This window comes from Euprymna scolopes, chromosome 33, assembly GCF_053919585.1.
Source record: "Euprymna scolopes isolate OS-2025 chromosome 33, ASM5391958v1, whole genome shotgun sequence".
NCBI classification, from domain to species: Eukaryota; Metazoa; Mollusca; class Cephalopoda; order Sepiida; family Sepiolidae; genus Euprymna; species Euprymna scolopes.
Genome location: NC_136514.1, coordinates 7,368,510 through 7,389,690, shown reverse-complemented (window position 1 = coordinate 7,389,690; position 21,181 = coordinate 7,368,510). Strand labels below are relative to the sequence as shown.

Here is a 21,181-nt window from a genome sequence, read left to right as displayed (position 1 = left end):
AGAGCGAACAGAATGACCTCATCTTTTTCAACTAACTGAACTGCAGATATAATTTCCCTTGTCAGTTACCAACGAAAAACTTTCTTCAACGTTAGATAGCACAATGACGTCAGATTCTCAAAAGGTTCTGATAAATCAATTCCATCTTCATTCAGTTTCTTGAGAAGTTATTCTTACTCTTGTTTTCTTCTTTTTTTTCTGGTGTGCTTTTTTAACTGTCTTTCAACCCTTAAAAAACATTGTTAACGTAGTGGCTGTTGGTTAGGAGGAGTTATCTTTCCTTTTTACTTTTTGCAACGCACATATCTGAGAAGGTTAACATTATTGATATAACTTTTTGTTGCTGTTGCTTTTACCAAGTACAAAATACCAATAGTTATATATCATTCACCTTTTTCCACATTTTAATTTACTTATACATATGTATATCGCGTTAATTTTATTTCTAGTATTATATACAGGTACTATGAACACAAAAAAAATGAAGATATTCTCCATGTGTGCTCTTTGCTCCGTTCTTGGAATTCAGAACTGCATTACTAATCTTGAGGTCCTAGACCAAACTAAATCAAGTGTATGCTCATCAGAGCCCAACTACAGTGGGTAGGTCATCCAGATGGAAGAATACTACATGCCAAGTTGTTGTACGGAGAACTTTAGAAAGGAAAGAGAAAACATGTCCGTGCATAAAACGCTATAACGATACGGTCAAGATCAATTACGATCAATTGTGAACTTGGACTAAAAGAAATTGGAAGAATATGGCAGTAATCGATCTAACTAATGAGCCACCGTCCTCAAAGCTACTGTTACCGTTGAGGATGCTCGTCACCAGAAGTTCATTCCTGCCAGAGATCAGAGCAACAGAGTATCAACAGTATAAACTACGGATTTTCGGTGCCCCTACTGTACCAGATCCTGTGCTTCCAGCCTAGGGTTTCATAGCCACCTCTGAAAACACAGATGAGTTTGTTTTATATATATACTCACGTTCACTCGTAACAAGGTATCTTGCCACTTGGACCTAAGGTTGGTTGGTTGTTAAGTTACAAAAATTCAGGCATGACAATTGTCTGGAATCAAAACCATTTTCACTACAAATGTTGGCAAACGTCATGTAGTCGCTCTTCTTAGTATCCTTTAAAAAAAAAAAAAATCAGCAAGAAACAACACTAAAAACGAAATCAAGCCGATCAAAAACTGATTTCTATAACACTACAGGGGGTGGGGCTGCTGGTGTTACCCGGTCGTAAAATACACTCAAATATATTTCAGTTCATGCAGATTTCGTATTTATTATTACAGTGCCAATTCTCTAATGAATATTATATTGTACCTAATACATAGTACTGATATCAAAAGTTAAAAAAAAAAAATGATCTGGGTGCCATCAGCTAGAATCGAAACCAAAACATTTAGCATTCCAGTGCTTGTGAAAAACTAATCCGTAAATTTGACAAAAAGGTTTCAAATGTGTAACTGAAGAATTGAAAAATGGTATTATTTAATGAGGAAGAAATTCTTGAGTAAACAAGTTTTCTTTCAAGATTTTTAATAATAATAATAAACGCTAATCGGATATACTACTACTATTACAACTACTACTATAATAACAACAACAAAAATAATAACAATCATATGGAATCATAAAAACTGTATAATTATAAGTTAACCTCCCTTTACCTCTGCCTTCCTCTTCCCTTTTTTTCCCCCGGTGTGTGTAAGTTACCATAAACTGATGCCACATCAAATAATTGAGAAGAGTCAAGGAGGATGGAAAGACCGATTAGAGAAAGCACTAGCCAGACCTCAACTGGATGAGTGCACAGAGGGATGTGACATTGGGGAGGCTTATTACCGCCCACATTCCAGTGAAGACCAATGGTCGCTGCCAACAGGAAATTAATGGTAAGTTGCTGTTGCGATAACACATATTCATCTACAAAGGTTAGCACAAGAGGTGGAGAGTACTGGGAATCTGGGGAGACTTGTTGCCACTCAGATTCCAGAGAACACTACAAGTGAGAGAAATCTTTGATGATGGTCTGTGTGACTACTCCTAGTGAGTAAATAATAATAATAATAATAATAGTAATAATAATAATAATAATAATAAAAAAAATAATAATAATAATAATAATAATAATAATAATAATAATAATAATAATTCTGATTTCGTTTATCAACGTTTCTCTGGAAAGGGATGGGATTCATTTCCAGAGGATTTCCCTCAATCCCGGCTTCACACCAGGAGCTTCAAAGATCAAGGGTTTTCCTAAGAATGTTGGTGGTACCTACAATAGCAAAGGTCTTCATGCCGCCTAAAACACAATAATACTTAATAATAATAATAATAATAATAATAATAATAATAATAATAATAATAATAATAAACGCTAACCGGATATACTATAACAACAACAACAATAATAATGGTAATAATAATAGTAATAATAATAATAATAATAATTATAACAACAATGATAATAACAACAATAATAATAACAACAACAATAATAATTATAATAATAATAATAAACGCTAACCGGATATACTACAATAATAATAACAATAATAATAATAACAACAACAATAATAACAACAATAATAACAACAATAATAACAACAACAATAATAATAACAACAATGATAATAATTATAATAATAATAACAAAGGTTAACCGGATATACTACAATAACAACAACAACAACAACAACGGTAATAATAATTATAATAATAATAATAATAATAATAATAATAATAATAATAATAATAATAATAATGTTTTTGGGTTGTTTTTAATTGAATTTTTGTGATGAAGAATTATGACGTTGCAAAGTGAAGAGATGGGCCTTGTTTATATACTGTTCGTACTGACTTACAAAAAATAGTCAAAGCTCAACAAACTTTTAATTGGCTTGAACTTCGACAAATGAAGGAATCATCATCTTCAACAAACTAGACCTTAAATAAAAAAACACACAGTTTATTGCAATGTGGAAAGTTTGTACGGAAATTATATTTACCTAGAATGAAAATTAAATCTAAGTTCACTGTAGTTCAAAGTTTGTAGACCAAAATTTCAGAGAGGAATTTGGTAGAGACTTTTTGCACACACAGAGACAAGGTCACTTATATATATATATATATATATATATATATATATATATATATATATATATATATATATATATATATATATATATATATATATATATATATATAATTATTTTTACTATAATAATTAAATACCTACAGACACTAGTGTTTCATCCTTTCGGGAATCTTCAGTGCAGGGTGTCACAATTAATACCAGTCGAACGATTCGAACCCGGCAAATATTCAGAATAATGAAATCCAATAAATCTACTGGTGTGCAAATCCAGTGATTATCGGTCTTACAAATTATTATTGGATGTAATATTTTATATAAGACTATCCCAGCTAAATAAAATTGCTCAATATACTAGATAGAGCAAATAAATCATAATTTAGGAATTTAAAATTTGTGATTCGAAAAAGTTAAATTTCAAATATAGAAATTTTATTGTATGCAAGACAAAGAATTACAGTATAGTAAAACTAATAATAGTAATCTATTACTATTATTACTATTAGTATAGTAAAACTAATAATAGTAATCTATTACTATACTGTAATTCTTCGTCTTGCATACAATAAAATTTCTATATTTGAAATTTAACTTTTTCAAATCACGAATTTTAAATTCCTAAATTATGATATATATGTGTATGTGTGCGTGTGTGTGTGTACAGATATATACAAATACATGTGCGTTTGCTATGACTTTTTTCTCCTAAATACTACACAATTATACATGATGTAGAAAATATGCATAAATAGAACTGAACGTAATAGTTAAATAAAACCAATCATTCAATAAGAAACCATAAAAAAATAATAATTAATTAGTGAAAGTTCGTTTTTCAAAGAGTATGCGAATTAGTTAACTTTTATTTAGTAGCTTCCATATTCATGACTGAGTATATTAAGAAGTTCGTTCCAATAATGTTTAAATAGAAAAAGTAGGCTTTTAATATCAATGTAAGAGCGACAAAAGCCCAACTTTATACACGTGTAAACATCACTCAGTAAGTACCGGGCCTACTGCAACTTTTAAGCAAAATTCGACTTTATTCTTCAATACTGCCTCCTTTACTGATTTCGACGCTATTTTAAACAATCTGATGTCATTTTATAGAACGATTTATATTTTGCCTCCATTGAAAATACCATACCCTCATTTGAGGCAAATCTTTCTCTAGGGCTTCCTTTTGATGTCTTTAAACAACTAGTAGTCACTGGGAACAAGATCTGAAGAATAGAGTGGGTGTGGAAATACAATTTATTTGTGTTGCAATGATTGCAATCGATTTGTAACATGGTGTCTTGCTGAAAAACACATTTTTTTATTTATTTTTGGTCAAGTTTGGCAATTTCTTCCTTCAGATGCTTCAATAATGCTATATAATATTTGCTATCGATCATTCTTCTTTTCTCATCACAATCTTTGCATATCTCAAAATATAGAGGTTAAAACATGGTCCGCTAAAGTTTGCATCTTTGATCACTTTGAACGGCTTTCACTTGCTGCTGACAACTCAGCGTACTGCCGATTTGACTCCAGAGAAAAGTTGTGAATCCATGTTTCATCCATTATTAAATACTAACTCTAAACCTAACCTAAAACCTCCATTTTTTTTGTACAGCAAAACAACATTTTGAATCATCAACGCATTATTGTTTTTATGAGACTGAGAGCAAATGCAGCACCCACTTTGAACACAACTTTCTCATTGACAAACGTTCATGCAAAAATGGTGAATGCGCATTGCCTTCCAATATCATCAACTCGTCTGTTATCTCATGCAACTTCAACTTATGATCGACCAAAACGAGTTTGTGGAGTTATTTTTAGGTTTCCTGGGACAACTGTTGAATTTAGGCAACCTGAGCGTTCAGCAGGATTGGATTGTTTTACAAACCAGGAGCTTCAAAGATCAAGGGTTTTCCCTAGAATTTTGGTGGTACCTACAATAGCAAAGGTCTGCAGGCCGCCTAAAACATAATAATACTAAATAAAACATAACAATAATAATAATAATAATAATAATAATAATAATAATGTATTTAATGTAGAATCCAGTCATTTTGGTAAAAGTTCTTATGCTTCAAGTTCTTTATATCTTCAAATATTTATTCATAGTGTTTAGTTTGGTTGTTTTGTAGATGAAATTGTTGTTTGATTCATTCATTATCAAATACTAACTCTAAACCTTACCTAGAATCTCCTTTTTGTTATGGAGCAAAACAACATCCAGAATCATCGTTGCTTTTAAGAGAATGTGTGAGCAGACGCAGCACCCAGCTTTGTCATTCGCAAATACAAAATGGCTGAATACATCAGCTCAATTCCTCTACTACTTTATGTAATTTCAAATTAAGGTCGGCCCAAAATAGTTTGTGGACATTTTTTTATGTTTCCCTGAAAACTACGGAATTTAGGCAACCTGAGCATTTTAGCGTAATTTATCTGTACGACCGCGTTTAAAGTCGGCGTGCCACTTTTTAAGCATTGTTTTCGATGGAGTTTTTTTTTTGTTTTTTGTTTTTTTTACACAGTGATCACCACTTATCAAGGCCCGGAAGCCACTCAGGGATAAGAGTTATGGCGAGTTGAAAGAGGCTACTTTTAAATTTCACTTTTTTTATTTTTTAGATTTAGTTGGATTTGAAAACTCACCTTTTTTTCCAAATTATCAAACTCATTAAGGGAAATACATAATGATATAATTATTACCGATAAATGCTGTAATAATACTCACACACTCCTGACCAACGCTGAGACAAAAATATGAAATAAAATGTGCAACATGGCACCTATGGTATTGCACATGCGTGTAAAAGAACAAATTATAACCAAAACGTCTTCATTCCATAAACATCTATCTCATAATCACAACTGCAGTAAAGACATATGAATAAAAATATTAGCCATAGAAAGGGACTTAACTAATCTGAGAATTAAGAAATCACTACTAATACAGAAATTCAATCATAATAAAAATAAACAACAGAGCGGATTTCAATTGCAAATTCTCATGAATAACAATATTTGGTGCACATATATGCTGAAACATTAGCAGACACACGAAACTTGCAGCTCCTATCTTTACACCATCAACGCTCTGATCCCCATCTGGCATCAATTGAAATGGATGGCTCTCGTCTTGGGGAGGCTCCATGGTTTGACAAGCTTCTGGGTTTGACCTTTACTCCTGATCTGAAATGGAACATGTACATCAGGTCAGTTGCCAAGGTCGCTGGGAGGATGGTGGGATCCTTCTACCTCTCCAGAAGTTTTTTTTCACTGATGCAATTCTCTATCTATATAAAAGCCAAGTACGTCCAAGGATGGAGTACTGCTGCCACATCTGGGCTGGAGCTGCTAAAAACAGCCTATCCTGCCTTGACAGAGTACAAAATAGACTTTGTGGCTTAGTTGGGGATGCTCTTTTCTCTTCCCTGCAACCTTTCTCCCACAGAAGAGACGTTGCGAGCCTGTCTTTGTTTTATCAGTATTTTTATGGCAAATACTCATTTGAGTTCTAATCTCTGGTCCTTCATCGCCAATCTTTCCTGAAAAACACCCGTCTGGCTGAAACCACTGTCATTAATTTTCCCCATTCTTTATCTGTGCCTAAATCCAAACATAGATTCCATGAGCAGAGCTTCTTCCTTAGAAGTGCACGACTGTAGAACTCTCTTCCGTTTGCCTGTTTCCCACCTGACTACAACCTGGATGTCTTCAAGTCCAACATAAACAAATTCCTGATGAACCGCCCCCTTAAGTAAGACACTTTATCAAATCTCCAATACTAACAATTACTAGGCTACTATCCCATTGATTACTGTAAATGCAATAACCCTTATCCCTGAGTGGCTTCCGGGCCTTGATAAGCGGTAACCTGCATGTAAAAAAAAAAAAATCTGACATTTGTGTAGGACACTAACACGCAGCACTAGAATATTTTTATATAAGACTAGCCTGGATACCTGGCGTTGCCCGGGTGTTTTAAGGTGTGTGTTGAGACAAAAAAAAATAAACAGTTGTAGTAGCCAGGCAGGTTCCAACCCGTGATGCGAAGGCGGAAAAGAAAGTGGAGATGTCTGTAAGGGTGTTGGTTGAGCAATAAAAATAAATAAGAGTAGTAAGCAGGTTCGAACCCGTAACACGCCAGAGGAAAAAGAGGTGAAAAAAAGAAAAACGGTCTTGCTGATGTGCCTACAGCGGTTATGAAATCACAGACGGTCGAAATAACACGTTTTATGCAACGTCGTTGGCGTGAGTGTTGAGTGACTTGCAAAAAATGTCAGTGCAAAAAGCCGACCCTCCCTGTAGAAAACTACCTAGTTAAAGGTGAAGAAATTAATTTTGGGGCCAATTTTTCGATATTTGTCATCTGAAGGGTCGAGCTTCAAAATGATACTGATCTTGTGAAAATCCGTCGCCTGTGTCGAAAGTTTTAGGCAGATATACAAACATACATATATACATACATTCATCCATACATTCAAACAGACGGGTGAGATTTATATTATAGATAATTAGTTTGTAATAACATAATATTTACAATAGTAAATAAATCACTTTACACACAATACTTCCTTTATAAACCATTATATAAGTAATAATATATATAAATAGAGAAATCTATATATCTATAAAAATGAAATTGTCTGTGTGTGTGTGTGTGTGTGTGTGTGTGTGTGTGTGTGTGTGTGTGTGTGTACATTTCCTACTAAACTACTCTGTCCATTTTCAGTCTACAGACTCGAGATTTGACATAAGGGGTATTGAGATTTGGGAAGATCTTTTTAATCAGTTTTCGGCCAGAAATTTGATTTCAAGGTGTCAAAGCTCAACGATTTGACCTTTGAAAATTCTACCAATTTTGAGCCTGAACACTTGAAATTTTAGATGTAGGTTTTGGTCTAAACATTTGAAATTTCACATAAAGTGTATTCAGACATAGGGCAAGTTTTTTAATCGGTTTTTAGTCCAAATTTTGGTTGCTAAGGGGTCAAAGTTCAAAAGGTTTTACCTTTACGGTCTCTAGCAAACTATTCAGCCAATTTAGGGTCTAAACATTTGAAAGTTTACATAAAGTGTATTCAGACATACAGCAAGCTTTTAAATCAGTTTTGGAGCTAAGATTTGACTGTGAAGAAATGAAAGAGTTGGCCTTTTGCAGAATCTTCCAAACTGGATGCTGGATGAATTGAACGATAATAAAAAAAAATCGTAGTTTTGAGGTGCCTTCTACACTTCTTCTGCACAACAAAAACGACCCATTTCTCGAGCGGATTGTAACGTGTAATGAGAAGTGGATCTTCTACAACAACTGGCGACATTCAGCACAGTGGTTGGATGATAGAGAAGCTCCACATCACTTCCCAAAGCCGAAATTGCACCAAAAAGTGGTTATGGTGACTGTTTGATGGTCTTCAGCCAGTCTCATCCATCACAGCTTCTTGAATCCGGGCGAAACGATTATGGCAGAGAAGTACTACTGACAAATTGACGCAATGTACAAGAAGGTCCAACATATGTGTCCGAGATTAGTCAATATGAAGTGACCAATTCTCCTCTCACATGTTGGTCGACTGACCCTTCAGAAGCTGAACAAATTGGACTATGAGACTCTGCCTCATCCGTCACATTCATCGGACCTCTCGCCCACCGATTATCACTTTTTCAAGCATCTCAACAACTTCCTGTACGAAAAATGCTTCAAAAGCCGAGATGATGCTGAATCGGCTTTCAGTGACTCCATTGATTTCAGAACTGCGTTTTTTTTTTATGCTAATGAAATAAATAAACTTGTTTCTCGTTGGTAAAATGTGTCGAGTCTAACGGTTCTTGTTTCGATTAATAAAATTTATTATGAAAGGAGTTATGATCTTTTGAAGTTTAACGTCACAAACGGCATTATTTTTGCACCAACCTAATAATAAGGTTATTTAATCATTAGTAGGACTAGGACAACAGCATATTCTTTTCATTGTTTTGACTCTCGAGTGTGTATCCGTTGATATTTTATATACTTTTATATAGACTGATGTGGTACTCGATTGATTAACTGTGTCTGATATATACTCGAGAGTCAAAACAATGAAAAGAATATTCTGTTGTCCTAGCCCTATTAATCAGCAATACTGAACACAAAACAGGGCAACACTAGCAATAAAATGGATGGAAGTGATAAAGACATTGCATCAGTCACTGCAAAAAAAACGCTCTTCATCTTTTCTGTGTTCTTTGTACCTACGTTCTACGATGCCTTTGAGATTAAAGCGCAGAAAATAAAGAAAATGAAAACATTTTCTCCTTCGTCGGAAATCATCCCCATGACTTCCTCAGCTTTTTTTTTATAAGGTGGTCATCACTTATCAAGGCCCGGAAGCCACTCAGGGATAAGGGTTATTGCATGTACAGTACGTTAGAAATTTAATAAAGTGTCTACTTAAGGGGGCAGTTCATCAGGAATTTGTTTACGTTGGACTTGAAGACATCCAAGTTGTAGTCAGGTGGGAAGCAGGCAGACGGAACAGAGTTTCACAGGCGTGCAGTTCTAAGAAAGAAGCTTTGTTCATGGAATCTACGTTTTGAGTTAGGCATGGATAAAGAATGGGGAAAATGTTTGACAGTGGTTTCAGCTAGACAATTTTTATTTTTGTTCCTTTTCTCCATGTTAAAATATGATCATGGTGTCTAACTCTGTCATATGGGGAGGCATTGTAAATAGGTACTCCAACTCTCTTTTATTAAGAGATTCGGCGGACGTTTCTAAAAGTGCCTGCCCCCCCCCCGTAAATTCCACAATTTACAGTTTTTTTCTTTTTTCCCGCCAATCTCATCAATTACAAACTTAATTTTCAGATAAAACGAAAAAAATAAAAATAAAATAAAAATTATGACTTTTACCGTCGGGGATCAGTTTTCGATTATAAAATTCTGCTAAATTGAACACGTCCTTTGTGGTCATCGTCGAGAAAAAACATTGCCGCGATATTTCTCTCAGTGATGGTCACAAAATACGTGGTCAGTTTAGTAGAACGTTATAATTGAAAACTTATCCCTGAATTTTGTTATTAAATCAAATCATTAAAGGAATAAAACTTGGACGATGTTTTTTGTTTTAATATTTTTTGCAAACGTAATCATAACATGTGCTGTTCAAAATAAAAAAAAGAAGTAAAAAAAAAAATCCAACCATTATAGGAATAAAACGTGAACGATTTTTTTATGTAGAAGGCAAATGTTTTGCAAACATTACCATATGTAATGCTAAAAAAGTAAATAAATAAGTAAAAATAAATTCAAATCTTTAAAGGAATAAAACTTGGACGATGTTTGTTCGTTTTTTTTTTAAATGTAGAAGTAACATGTTTTGCAAACGTTACCGTAACATGTACTGTTCACAAAAAAAAAAGAAATACTGTGATGTAAAAATACCTGTTTATTTATGGAGTACTAATATATCCGTGATTCATAAATGCCCTGTTTTCTGTTTATTTTGTGCAGAAGTTTTTGTGTGGTGTCTCGAGTGTCTGTTGGTTATGAAGGAATATAATAGCAACATGAGTGGGTTAATTTAATAGTGGAAAAGTCCAGAAAATCCAAGTTAGTGTAGCAAAAAAAAAAAAAGCGGCGAGTTTTATAGTAGCGAACCGTTTGTTTAATGATAGAGGTGAATAGCGGAATTCGAGAATGTCTACTTCTCAGCAAATCTGCTGGGTCGGATTTCGGCAAGGGAGAAATTATTATTTGTGTAGATGAAAAGTGGTAAGAGTATGCGATGTGTATGAATCCAGTAGCCAGATAGTGACGGCGTAGACATAGGAAAGCAGGAAAAGGTATAAATTCATGCAGTTGTAAGAAGACTTGTGTAATAGGGTGTGAAATTAGAACAACTTTCTCTGTAGGTCATGACGGTGATGATGATGTCGCTCCAAGGAATAAATGTAACGTTTTAATGTTACGAATTAATGTGCCTAAAACGTCGTTCTATAGTTAAATAAGGTAATGGCTAATAGCATAAACATAATAAATTTGTATGTGCTATCTGTTGTTGTAAACCTACGGTATTTTGATCTAGATGGAAACAACTGCGCCTCTTGTATTATATACATAGGGATAGGAATATATATATATATATATATATATATATATATATATATATATATATATATAAATAATACATACATACAGTACTGTTTCGCAGCTCATCAGTGCGACTATATATATATATATATATATATATATATATATATATATATATATATATATATATAATTATATCTATATATTATAATTATATCTATATATTATAATTATATCTATATATTATAATTATATATAGATATTATAATTATATATATATTATAATTATATATCTATATATTATAATTATATATATTATAATTATATATCTATATATTATAATTATATATATTATAATTATATCTATATATAATTATATCTATATATTATAATTATATATATATAATTATATCTATATATTATAATTATATATATATAATTATATATATAATTATATATATATATTATAATTATATATATATAATTATATCTATATATTATAATTATATACATATATATATATATATATATATATATATATATATATATATATATATATATATATATATATATATATATATATATAAACTAATTATACTTTAATTATTTTTAATACCTACAGGCATAAGAGTTCCATCCTTTCGGGAATCATCAGTGCCCAAGAGTCACAATTACCGTTGGTGTGAAGATTTGAACCTGACCACGAAGCCCTCGCTGACTCTACCAGCAGGGAACAGACTGCTCAGCCAATGTTAATTGCGTCGAGAATATAGTTGAAAATAATATTTATATAAATCGCAAATATCATTCAAGACAACCTAGAGTGATCATGTGATTTTAATAAAAATTGAGCTAAACAATAAATTTTAATGGTAATGCAAATCTATCAGGATAAGAACAGCTCTACCCTGTTAAGAGGAGCAAACAACAGAATAAGTAAAGAAGATAAAAAGTAAAGTTACATAGGAACTTTAATACACGATCAAGTTAATAAGGGTTATAGAAAGAGGAATAAGGGAGAAATCTATTTAAGCTATGGCATTTTGAAACTAAATGCTTCTCGTCAGAACAGGAGAAAAAGCTGGCAACCTACTTTGAAAACTTTCAGATTTGAAATGGAAATTTTTTTGAGATTAAAATTAAAAAGAAATTAGGTATGGGGGTAATATGATCGTTATACAAGAGAGAAGAAACAGAAAATAACAAAAACTAAAAATATATATAAAATAAAAGAAAACAATAAAAGCTAAAAATATATATAAAATATGAGAAAACAATAACAATTAAACATATATATAAAATATAATAAAACAATAATAACTAAATATATATATATAATATAATAAAACAATAAAAGCTACAAATATATATAAAATGAAATAAAACAATAACAACTAAAAATATATATAAAATATAATAAAACAATAACCACTAAAAAAATATATATACAATATAAGTAAAACAATAATAACTAAAAATATATATAAAATATAAAAAAACTATAATAACTAAAAATATATATATAATATGAGAATAAAATAACAGCTAAAAATATATATAAAATATAAGAAAACAATAACAACTAAAAATATATATAAAATATAATAAAACAATAACAACTAAACATATATATAAAATATAATAAAACAATTAAAGCTACAAAAATATATAAATATAATAAAACAATTAAAGCTACAAATATATATAAAATATAATAAAACAATAACAACTAAAAATATATATAAAATATAATAAAACAATAAAACCTAAAAATATATATAAAATATAATAAAACAATAACAGCTAAAAATATATATAAAATATAATAAAACAATGAAAGCTAAAAATATATATAAAATATAATAAAACAATAAAACCTAAATATATATATAAAATATAATAAAACAATAACAACTAAAAATATATATAAAATATAATAAAACAATAAAACCTAAAAATATATATATAATATAATAAAACAAAAACAGCTAAAAATATATATAAAATATAATAAAACAATGATAACTAAAAATATATATAAAATATAATAAAACAATAACAACTAAAAATATATATAATATATAATAAAACAATAACAACTACATATATATATAAAATATAATAAAACAATAACAACTAAAATATATATAAAATATAATAAACAATAACAACTAAAAATATATATAAAATATAATAAAACAATAACAACTAAAAATATATATAAAATATAATAAAACAATAACAACTAAAAATATATATAAAATATAGTAAAACAATTAAAGCTAAAAATATATATAAAATATAATAGAACAATAACCTCTAAAAATATATACAAAATATAAGAAAATAAAAAAAGCTAAAAATATATATAAAATATAATAAAACAATAAAAGCTAAAAATATATATAAAATATAATAAAACAATAACAACTAAAAATATATATAAAATATAATAAAACAATAACGACTAAAAATATATATAAAATATAATAAAACAATACAAGCTAAAAATATATATAAAATATAATAAAACAATAACAACTAAAAATATATACAAAATATAATAAAACAATAATTACTAAAAATATATAACATATAATAAAACAATAACAAATACAAATATATATCGAATATAATAAAACAATAAAAGCTAAAAATATATATAAAATATAATAAAACAATAAAAGCTAAAAATATATATAAAATATAATAAAACAATAACAGCTAAAGATATATATAAAATATGATAAAACATTAACAACTAAAAATATATATACAATATAATAAAACAATAACGACTAAAAATATATATAAAATATAATAAAACAATACAAGCTAAAAATATATATAAAACATAATAAAACAATAACAACTTAAAATATATATAAAATATAATAAAACAATAAAAGCTAAAAATATATAAAATATAAAATAAAACAATAACAACTAAATATACATATACAATATAATAAAACAATAACAACTAAACATATATATAAAATATAATAAAACAATAACAACTAAAAATATGTATAAAATATAATAAAACAATAACAACTGAAAATATATATAAAACATAATAAAACAATAACAACTGAAAATATATATAAAATATAATAAAACAATTCAAGCTAAAAATATATATAAAATATAAGAAAACAATAACAACTAACAATATATATAAAATATAATAAAACAATAACAACTAAAAATATATATAAAATATAATAAAACAATAACAACTGAAAATATATATAAAATATAATAAAACAATTCAAGCTAAAAATATATATAAAATATAATAAAACAATAACAACTAAAAATATATATAAAATATAATAAAACAATAACAACTAAAAATATATATATAAAATATAATAAAACAATAAAAACTAAAAAATATATATAAAATATAATAAAACAATAAAAGCTAAAAATATATATAAAATATAATAAAACAATACCAACTAAGAATATATACAAAATATAATAAAACAATAATTACTAAAAATATATAACATATAATAAAACAATAACAACTACAAATATATATCAAATATAATAAAACAATAAAAGCTAAAAATATATATAAAATATAATAAAACAATAAAAGCTAAAAATATATATAAAATATAATAAAACAATAACAGCTAAATATATATATAAAATATGATAAAACATGAACAACTAAAAATATATATACAATATAATAAAACAATAACGACTAAAAATATATATAAAATATAATAAAACAATACAAGCTAAAAATATCTATAAAACATGATAAAACAATAACAACTAAAAATATATATAAAATATAATAAAACAATAAAAGCTAAAAATATATATAAAATATAATAAAACAATAACAACTAAATATACATATACAATATAATAAAACAATAACAACTAAAAATATATATAAAATATAATAAAACAATTAAAGCTAAAAATATGTATAAAATATAATAAAACAATAACAACTAAAAATATATATAAAATATGATAAACAATAACAACTAAAAATATATATATAAAATATAATAAAACAATAAAAGCTAAAAATATATATAAAATATAATAAAACAATTAAAGCTAAAAATATATATAAAATATAATTAAAAAATAACAACAAAAATATATACAAAATATAATAAAACAATAATTACTAAAAATATATAACATATAATAAAACAATAACAACTACATATATATATATAAAATATAATAAAACAATAAAAGCTAAACATATATATAAAATATAATAAAATAATAAAAGCTAAAAATACATATAAAATATAATAACACAATAACAGCTAAAAATATATATAAAATATGATAAAACATTAACAACTAAAAATATATATACAATATAATAAAACAATAAAAGCTAAAAATATATATAAAATATAAAAAAAACAATACAAGCTAAAAATATATATAAAACATAATAAAACCATAACCACTAAAAATATATACAAAATATAATAAAACAATAAAAGCGAAAAATATATATAAAATATAATAAAACAATAACAACTAAATATACATATACAATATAAAAAAACAATAAAAACTGAAAATATATATAAAATATAAGAAAACAATAACAACTGAAAATATATATAAAATATAATAAAACAATAACAACTAAAAATATATATAAAATATAAGAAAACAATAACAACTAAAAATATATATAAAATATAATAAAACAATAACAACTGAAAATATATATAAAATATAATAAAACTATAACAACTGAAAATATATATAAAATATAATAAAACAATTCAAGCTAAAAATATATATAAAATATAATAAAACAATAACAACTAAAAATATATATAAAATATAAAAAAACAATAACAACTAAAAATATATATATAAAATATAATAAAACTATAAAAACTAAAAATATATATAAAATATAATAAAACAATTAAAGCTAAAAATATATATAAAATATAATAAAACAATACCAACTAAGAATATATACAAAATATAATAAAACAATAATTACTAAAAATATATAACATATAATAAAACAATAACAACTACAAATATATATCAAATATAATAAAACAATAAAAGCTAAAAATATATATAAAATATAATAAAACAATAACAGCTAAAAATATATATAAAATATGATAAAACAATAACAACTAAAAATATATATACAATATAATAAAACAATAACGACTAAAAATATATATAAAATATAATAAAACAATACAAGCTAAAAATATCTATAAAACATAATAAAACAATAACAACTAAAAATATATATAAAATATAATAAAACAATAAAAGCTAAAAATATATATAAAATATAATAAAACAATAACAACTAAATATACATATACAATATAATAAAACAATAACAACTAAAAATATATATAAAATATAATAAAACAATAACTACTAAAACTATATATAAAATATAATAAAACAATAACAACTAAAAATATATATAAAATATAATAAAACAATAATAACTAAAAATAAATATAAAATATAATAAAACAATTAAAGCTAAAAATATATATAAAATATAATAAAACAATAACAACTAAAAATATATATAAAATATAATAAAACAATAACAAATAAAAATATATATATAAAATATAATAAAACAATAAAAACTAAAAATATATATAAAATATAATATAAAACAATTAAAGCTAAAAATATATATAAAATATAATAAAACAATAACAACTAAAAATATATACAAAATATAATAAAACAATAATTACTAAAAATATATAACATATAATAAAACAATAACAACTACAAATATATATAAAATATAATAAAACACTAAAAGCTAAAAATATATATAAAATATAATAAAACAATAACAGCTAAAAATATATATAAAATATAATAAAACATTAACAACTAAAAATATATATACAATATCATAAAACAATAACGACTAAAAATATATATAAAATAAAATAAAACAATACAAGCTAAAAATATCTATAAAACATAATAAAACAATAACAACTAAAAATATATATAAAATATAATAAAACAATAAAAGCTAAAAATATATATAAAATATAATAAAACAATAACAACTAAATATACATATACAATATAATAAAACAATAACAACTAAAAATATATATAAAATATGATAAAACAATAACAACTAAAAATATATATAAAATATAATAAAACAATAACAACTAAAAATATATATATAAAATATAATAAAACAATAAAAACTAAAAATATATATAAAATATAATATAACAATTAAAGCGTTAAATATATATAAAATATAATAAAACAATTAAAGCTAAAAATATATATAAAATATAATAAAAAAATAACAACAAAAATATATACAAAATATAATAAAACAATAATTACTAAAAATATATAACATATAATTAAACAATAACAACTACATATATATATAAAATATAATAAAACAATAAAAGCTAAAAATATATATAAAATATAATAAAACAATAAAAGCTAAAAATATATATAAAATATAATAACACAATAACAGCTAAAAATATATATAAAATATGATAAAACATTAACAACTAAAAATATATATACAATATAATAAAACAATAAAAGCTAAAAATATATATAAAATATAAAAAAACAATACAAGCTAAAAATACCTATAAAACATAATAAAACAATAACAACTAAAAATATATATAAAATATAATAAAACAATAAAAGCTAAAAATATATATAAAATATAATAAAACAATAACAACTAAATATACATATACAATATAATAAAACAATAACAACTAAAAATATATATAAAATATAATAAAATAATAACAACTAAAAATATATATAAAATATAATAAAACAATTAAAGCTAAAAATATATATAAAATATAATAAAACAATAACAACTAAAAATATATATAAAATATAATAAAACACTAAAAGCTAAAAATATATATAAAATATAATAAAACAATAACAGCTAAAAATATATATAAAATATAATAAAACATTAACAACTAAAAATATATATACAATATAATAAAACAATAACGACTAAAAATATATATAAAATAAAATAAAACAATACAAGCTAAAAATATCTATAAAACATAATAAAACAATAACAACTAAAAATATATATAAAATATAATAAAACAATAACAACTAAAAATATATATATAAAATATAATAAAACAATAAAAACTAAACATATATATAAAATATAATAAAACAATTAAAGCTAAAAATATATATAAAATATAATAAAACAATAACAACTAAAAATATATACAAAATATAATAAAACAATAATTACTAAAAATATATAACATATAATAAAACAATAACAACTACAAATATATATTAAATATAATAAAACAATAAAAGCTAAAAATATATATAAAATATAATAAAACAATAACAGCTAAAAATATATACAAAATATGATAAAACATTAACAACTAAAAATATATATACAATATAATAAAACAATAACGACTAAAAATATATATAAAATATAATAAAACAATACAAGCTAAAAATATCTATAAAACATAATAAAACAATAACAACTAAAAATATATATAAAATATAATAAAACAATAAAAGCTAAAAATATATATAAAATATAATAAAACAATAACAACTAAATATACATATACAATATAATAAAACAATAACAACTAAAAATATATATAAAATATAATAAAACAATAACGACTAAAAATATATATAAAATATAATAAAACAATAACAACTAAAAATATATATAAAATATAATAAAACAATAACAACTAAAAATATATATAAAATATAATAAAACAATAAAAACTAAAAATATATATAAAATATAATAAACAATAACAACTAAAAATATATATATAAAATATAATAAAACAATATAAATTAAAAATATATATAAAATATAATAAAACAATTAAAGCTAAAAATATATATAAAATATAATAAAACAATTAAAGCTAAAAATATATATAAAATATAATAAAAAATAACAACAAAAATATATACAAAATATAATAAAACAATAATTACTAAAAATATATAACATATAATAAAACAATAACAACTACATATATATATAAAATATAATAAAACAATAAAAGCTAAAAATATATATAAAATATAATAAAACAATAAAAGCTAAAAATATATATCAAATATAATAACACAATAACAGCTAAAAATATATATAAAATATGATAAAACATTAACAACTAAAAATATATATACAATATAATAAAACAATTAAAGCTAAAAATATATATAAAATATAAAAAAACAATACAAGCTAAAAATATCTATAAAACATAATAAAACAATAACAACTAAAAATATATCTAAAATATAATAAAACAATAAAAGCTAAAAATATATATAAAATATAATAAAACAATAACAACTAAATATACATATACAATATAATAAAACAATAACAACTAAAAATATATATAAAATATAATAAAATAATAACAACTAAAAATATATATAAAATATAATAAAACAATAACAACTAAAAATATATATAAAATATAATAAAACAATAATAACTAAAAATATATATAAAATATAAGAAAACAATTAATACTAAAAATATATATATAAATAATAAAACAATAACAACTAAAAATATATATAAAATATAATAAAACAATTAAAGCTAAAAATATGTATAAAATATAATAAAACAATAACAACTAAAAATATATATAAAATATAATAAAACAATAACAACTAAAAGTATATATAAAATATAATAAAACAATAAAAGCTAAAAATATATATAAAATATAATAAAACAATAACAGCTAAAAATATATATAAAATCTAATAAAACAATAATAACTAAAAATATATATAAAAAATAATAAAACAATAACAACTAAAAATATATATAAAATATAATAAAACAATTAAAGCTAAAAATATATATAAAATATAATAAAACAATAACAACTAAAAATATATATAAAATATAATAAAACAATAACAACTAAAAATATATATAAAATATAATAAAACAATAACAGCTAAAAATATATATAAAATATAATAAAACAATAATAACTAAAAATATATATATAATATAATAAAACTATAACAACTAAAAATATATATAAAATATAATAAAACAATAACGACTAAAAATATATATAAAATATAATAGAACAATAACAACTTAAAATATATATAAAATATAAGAAAATAAAAAAGCTAAAAATATATATGAAATATAATAAAACAATATAAACTAAAAATATATATAAAATATAATAAAACAATAACAATTAAAATGTATATAAAATATAATAAAACGGTAACAACTAAAAATATATATAAAATATAATAAAACAATTAAAGCTAAAAATATATATAAAATATAATAAAACAATAATAACTAAAAATATATATGAAATTATATAAAACAATAACAACTAAAAATATATATAAAATATAATAAAACAATAAAAGCTAAAAATATGTATAAAATATAATAAAACAATAACAACTAAAAATATATATGAAATATAATAAAACAATAAAAGCTAAAAATATGTATAAAATATAATAAAACAATAACAACTAAAAATATATATAAAATATAATAAAACAATTAAAGCTAAAAATATATATAAAATATAATAAAACAATTAAAGCTAAAAATATATATAAAATATAATAAAACAATAATAACTAAAAATATATATAAAATATAATAAAACAATAAAAGCTAAAAATATATATAAAATATAATAAAACAATAAAAGCTAAAAATATATATAAAATATAATAAAACAATAACAACTAAAAATATATATAAAATATAATAAAACAATAACAACTAAAAATATATATGAAATATAATAAAACAATAAAAGCTAAAAATATATATAAAATATAATAAAACAATGAAAGCTAAAAATATATATAAAATATAATAAAACAATAACAACTAAAAATATATATAAAAT

At 23.2% G+C, this 21,181-nt stretch overlaps 1 protein-coding gene across 2 annotated transcripts in view; it reads left to right on the top strand.

The window, feature by feature from the left end:
• Window positions 1-21,181, top strand: part of LOC145258135 (molybdenum cofactor sulfurase-like) — a 1,297,067-nt gene that overhangs the window by 863,876 nt on the left and 412,010 nt on the right. The gene's annotated exons all lie outside the window — the stretch shown is intronic.